This window comes from Maniola hyperantus, chromosome 10 (genome assembly GCF_902806685.2).
Source record: "Maniola hyperantus chromosome 10, iAphHyp1.2, whole genome shotgun sequence".
Taxonomy (NCBI): Eukaryota; Metazoa; Arthropoda; class Insecta; order Lepidoptera; family Nymphalidae; genus Maniola; species Maniola hyperantus.
The window spans coordinates 195,570-201,528 of NC_048545.1; positions in this window are offsets into that span (position 1 = coordinate 195,570).

Consider the following 5,959-nt stretch of genomic DNA (forward strand, 5'->3'; position numbering starts at 1 on the left):
TTTCACTATTTAGTGGTAATTTCAGTCAACACGACTTATCCTCCCGCCGCGCGCCGCCCTACCAACTAAATGCTTAGTTGCTGTCAGCTAAAATGGTTGTTTTAGTAGTATATACGTATACTAGCTTATGCCCGCAACTTCATTTGCATGTACTACACAAACAAACCCTTATTTTACTCCCTAAGGGGTTAAATTTCAAAAATACTTTTGGCGGATATCTGCGGCATGATAGCTCTCTACATGCCAAATTTCAGCCCGATCTATCCAGTAGTTTGAGCTGTACATTGATAGATCAGTGAGTCAGTCAGTTAGTCCGTCGGCTTTCCTTATTATATATTTAGATAACAAAGTTAAAAAGAAAACTACGTAAGCTAAGTACTTAGGCTTCACAAGTTAACGAATGATAGTCGACCAACTGCTCAAAATGTGTACTTCGAGTCGTAGAAACATTGAAAATTACTTAGATGAAGTTGTTCTACTTAGTATACTGTGACAAGCAAGTACCTACGGAACCATACACTACGCGTGGCAACATACACTTGACCGGTTTTCATAAACGTTTCGAAAGGAAAGAGCTCAGACCTCCAACTTTAATTAAAAGTAAAGCTCCGGTACTGCATCGAATTTAAAGAGAATAAAGATCTCTCTATTTGAAAAACAAAAAGAAATAATTAGAGCCAACCCTCCGGAGTCTAAATCAATCAAAAAACTGCATTAAAAACACTTCATAAGGAAAAATCCCCTACCACAAGGTTTTTCCTTTGAATCCTTGCTTTTTTCTTATTTATTCATTACAAGATCACTACAATTCGAAAGAAATTGATTTACAATTGATTAGTAAAATATAACAATGTGGCTAATTCCGTTGTACACAATCTCTAAACTAAACTAAAATGGTACGTCTAAATCTATTGCTATCCCTTTCATAATGTTGCTTGCGGAAAGGGATAGCACTAGATTTAGACCTGTTAATTCAGTTTAGTTTAGAGATTGTGTACAAGAGAATCGACCCCAATATATACTTAAATACTTAGAATAAAATATATATACTTAGCTTTTTGGATAATCTTTGTAAGTGTCCTATGTTGGTAGACTCTATACTTCTGTTCTAAATTAACAATTTTATTTTTTCACTTGTTTTTGCTAAAAAATGAATCAAAATAGGTTCAATTATAAAATTTCATGATAAAGTTAATACAGAGTTATCCTCATTTTCATTTTATTCAATCCCCGACGTAAACAGAGGGGATTTATAAGTTTAACGTTTGTTTGTGTATTATATGTGTCTGTCTTTTACATCGCAGCGCTCAAACGGATGGTTCACTTTGAATGTGGTTCCTTTTATCCGAAAGCCTGTTTAATGGATGTGGTCCTTAGATATGTTAGATGAGCATCTGTTCAACCGTTTGAGGATTAGATATCAGCTACACTTGTCTTATGAACTCGATCCTGATTACGAAATAATATTATGGTAACCTTGACATTATGAAGGGCGTGATAATTTTAACTTACACTACAATTATTAACTAGAAAATAACTCATAATCATCGATATAAATGACAAGATATGGTCAAGCGAACAAAATTTTTCACGGTTTTGGAACCAAATAAATCAGCGCTACCTCTTAGATACTAATGAACGACCCGTTTGAAATCCTGACGTCACTGAGGTTGCATAGGTGGTGAATAAACATTTTAGGACCAATGAGTCAGTGCCATTTTGATTGTTCGATGGCCCTGTCCTTACGAAGTAATATATAAGTCTATGCTCACAGTAATTTGAAGCAGGACTGTTCGTCGTAGTAAGGGTAAACAATTACAAGAAACAATACCAATTCATATTTTGATTTCCACCCAGTTTTACCATTTCATTCAGCATTCGTAAACAGCTTACATTGTTCCTGCCAACGGAAAGTTTTTTTTAAAATAAAAATAGCGAGCAAACGAAATCCATTGCTAAAGCCGAACAAACAGATGAAACAAACAATATTTTGTGAAAATGTTTAAAGTTATGTACATGTTACAACATTACCTTTTTGAGGGGTTTTGTAGTCATTTATTTATTTATGTACTACTCCTATAATTTGGTTCTACAATCTAATCTACATTCCTCATTTGTCATGCTATAATATTATGGTTATTTTATCAAACACGCTGAATAAAAGTTAATCACAAGATAAAGGTTATAAAAGTAAAACCCGACTATGATCGTCTTAATAAACGCTGAAATCAGTACCCTTATTATAAATGCGAAAATGTGTTTGTTTGTTGGTTTGTCCTTCAATCAACGGGGCAACGGATTGACAAGATTTTTTGCATGGGTATAGATAAGTCCTGGAGAGTGACATAGACTCCTTTTTACCGGAAAATCAAAGAGTTCCCACGGGATTTTAAAAACCTAATTCCACGCAGTCGAAGTCGCGGGCATCAGCTAGATTAGATATAGTAAAATTGGTTTTCTGTCGTTTGGTATATTTTAATAGTTTACTATATTTATATGAACTCAGTATTGTTTCCTCTTTCATTTGACATCTCACTCGATACAATAGCAAAAAAAAATTTAAAGACTTTATTTTTTTGATGTACTTATTAAGTTAACATCCGTCAAATCGATTTTGTTCGTTTAAAATGTAGCCTATGTCCCCCGGACCATAGCAACGAATCAATTGACACCTCATTCATAAAAACCGGCCCACTAGTTTAGCCGCTACATTGGAACACACATAGATACAAACATACATACATATAATGTAGATACATACATACACAGACTGCCAAAATCTTAACCCTTAGAATAATTAATCTAAATCATAACCCTTCCTTTTGGCTTTGCCGTAGTCGGGTAGAAAGTAAATGAGATCTACAAAAGTGTATGTTTGTACAAGCGAGCTGCATGTAAGAGCGATGTGCTGCACGACGCACGTGCTGCAATGATCAAGTAGCTGCACAAGTGTCAGCAATCGTTACATCTGTACAGAGCAAGGATATACAACTAAATGTCGGTTCACCAATATACTAACTTTTCGCAGCTAAATATACGTTTCTTGGGTCCGTCTGAAATGCGGCGACACTGCACGCACAAACACACACACACAAACACACTCACACACACACACACACACACGCGCGAAGCACTGCTAGACATGCTGCTCAATAAACTCCTTGAGGAGACGCGTGAGGCGTCATTTAAACTCTGAAAAAAAAAACGAATTGAATGTACATACGTATTAGTATGATGACCACTTCGAAGAATCACGGATACGAACCGAATACGGTTTTCTTTTATTAATTATAGGCGCATGCCACGATCACACCTGATGGGAAGTGATGATGTGGCCTAAGATGGGACGCGTTTGCCTATAAGTCTCCTGGCTCGACGATCAACGGATCGGATTATTACTCAAATGCCTGTAACTTTTTTTGAAAAAAATTCAATTTGGCAGAACAGTCAAGTTTTGAATTTTTTTAGTTATTAATGTATCAATATCTCACAGTATCAACTCGCATTATGTTCCTCTAACATAAAGTGACTTTTCACAAAGAATTAGGTATAAAGGTCTCTTCCAGTAAGTGAGTATTCCGTAGTTAACCTCTTGTACAAATTGAATGTCTCACGGCGAAGTTATCCGATGCACGGAAACGATTCCGGGCAATCGAGCGACATCGATACTAAATACACTCGTACCTACGCCTATAGAATAGAATAGAATAGAATAGAATGTTTTTTTATTCATGTAAACTTTTTAAAAGTGCTTATGAATAGTCAGGTAGTTTTAATTTACCACTGGTTCGGAATGCCGTTCCTACCGAGAAGAACCAGCAAGAAACTCGGCGGTTGCTCTTTTTAATTTTTCAATTTACAATGTTATTATACCGTACTATACAAGCCATTGCAGCCCCGTGCATTGCTGGAGCGAGTCAAATCCAAGCTTTTTTATCGTTTACATAGTCTGCGACTGTATAATATTATGCTTTTTTTAGGAGCATACTTTTAACACATTTTTTAAACTATAGTACGTGACAGGTCGAGATGGCAATCGGGGTATGAGGCGGGGGACGCCCGCAAACCCGCACGTTACCCGCGCTCGCCCGCACCGGGGCAGCGCGGATGCTGTGCAGGGTGTTCCCTCCCCGATTGCCATCTCGACCTGTCGCAGACTAAGCTCCCTAGACGTTGGACCTGCCGACCTGTTTTCAAAATTAAAAAGTCAAATCATTTATTCAAAGTAGGCACTCTTTTTGATAGTCAGGTTATAGATGATAGTGATGACAATTTTAATTACGTAAAGCTACGAGGGTCCCAAACGCGCCCGGGTCTGAAAGGTCTGTTTCTGAAGCAACCACAGCAACTTAGCTTCGCCATTTTGGCGTTGACACCAGCAGTGGGCGGCACATGGGCGGCACATGGGCGGCATGTCAGTACAATCGGAACTTAGTGATAGGTAAGTTATCCATATAGTTAGCCATCACATGTGCCGTAAAAACGAGATCGTTAGCGAGCCTCATTTCCTTATTCTGATACAAAGTCAGGGTTGCCAGTTGTTACCTCTACAGGTTAGTGCTATTGGATAGGTATATTTGGTTGTAGAACATCGTTCGTTATGAAACTGTATCTATACTGTATGCATCCTTATTTTGATAGTACGGAACCCTCGTTGCGGGAGTCTGCCTCGTACTTGGCCGGTTTTTTTTATACCTGGCTGAGTTTTTGTGGGCGGAGGTGTTTCACACTAAGGCCGATCACCGATTTTTAAAGATGTTCAAGGTGATTATATTTAATTTTTCTTTTTTCTTCTACGTAACGAAGTCGCCAGCCCTGACGAACATGTCGTAAATACCGGAAAATGCATCGCTGTTTAGAGCCGGGCCCGGGCTGTCCGCGTGCGAGGGGAGTGGGAGTGGGAGTGGGAGTGGGAGTGGGAGTGGGAGCGATGCTGAATACTCGTCAATTTACAGTACAAGGCTGATAGAGAGTGGCAGATGTAGTTTACAGGCAAGAGATGAAAAGACTACGTTTCCCTATAATGATACAGTTTTATGTTACCTGCCATTCTTTAAAGTTAAAATTTCTCCTGAATTTTAAATAAGACTTGGTATTTGGTAACTTGGTAACTAATGGTAATTACGTCTTGTTCCGTACCACCCCATGGTGACATAAGCTCATAAAACACAATATGATTTGTAATTTTTAGCCACCAAAGGGTAAAACGGGATCCTAGTACTAAGACTCCACTTTCCGTCCGTCTGTCACCAAGCCGTATCTCATGAACCGTGATAGTTAATAGATAGCACTATTTTATATAAACTATCACATTATAAACTATCGGGAATTTTTGAGGTCTAAGTTTGGGGCGAAACACTATTATTTAACTTCCCTAACTAGGACTCGGTTCACCTGCAAGACAGCACGCACCACTGTGCCAGAGAGGTCCCATCCCGGCTCACTACTGACCACAGGTCTCCTCTCAGAATTGGAAGAGTTTAGGCCATAGTTCGCCACGCCGCGCTGGCTTAGTCCAAATTGGCAGACTTCACACGCCTTTGAGAACATTGTGGAGAACTTTCAGGCATACAGGTTTCTTCACGATTTTTTCCTTCACCGTTAAAACGGTTAAACCTGCTTTGCTCTAGCAAGTGAAATTTAATTGCTTAAAACTCACTTAACTCCGAATGAATGTTAGAGATGCTTGCCCGGCATCGTAACTACGACCTTCCGACCAAGGGGCGGACGTCACAGCCACTAGGCTATAACGGCTCACCTTGTACAATAAAATAGAAGTCCTTACTTTTTAGGGTTCCGTAGTAAAAAAGGAACCCTTATAGTTTCGTCATGTCCGTCCGTCTGTCCGTCTGTCCTCGGTTATTATCTCAGAGACTAGGTGTTAGTGCTGATATTGCATGTGGGTGTGGGAATCATTCATATGGGATATCGTCATCAATCATTTTTCGATTTCTAGATC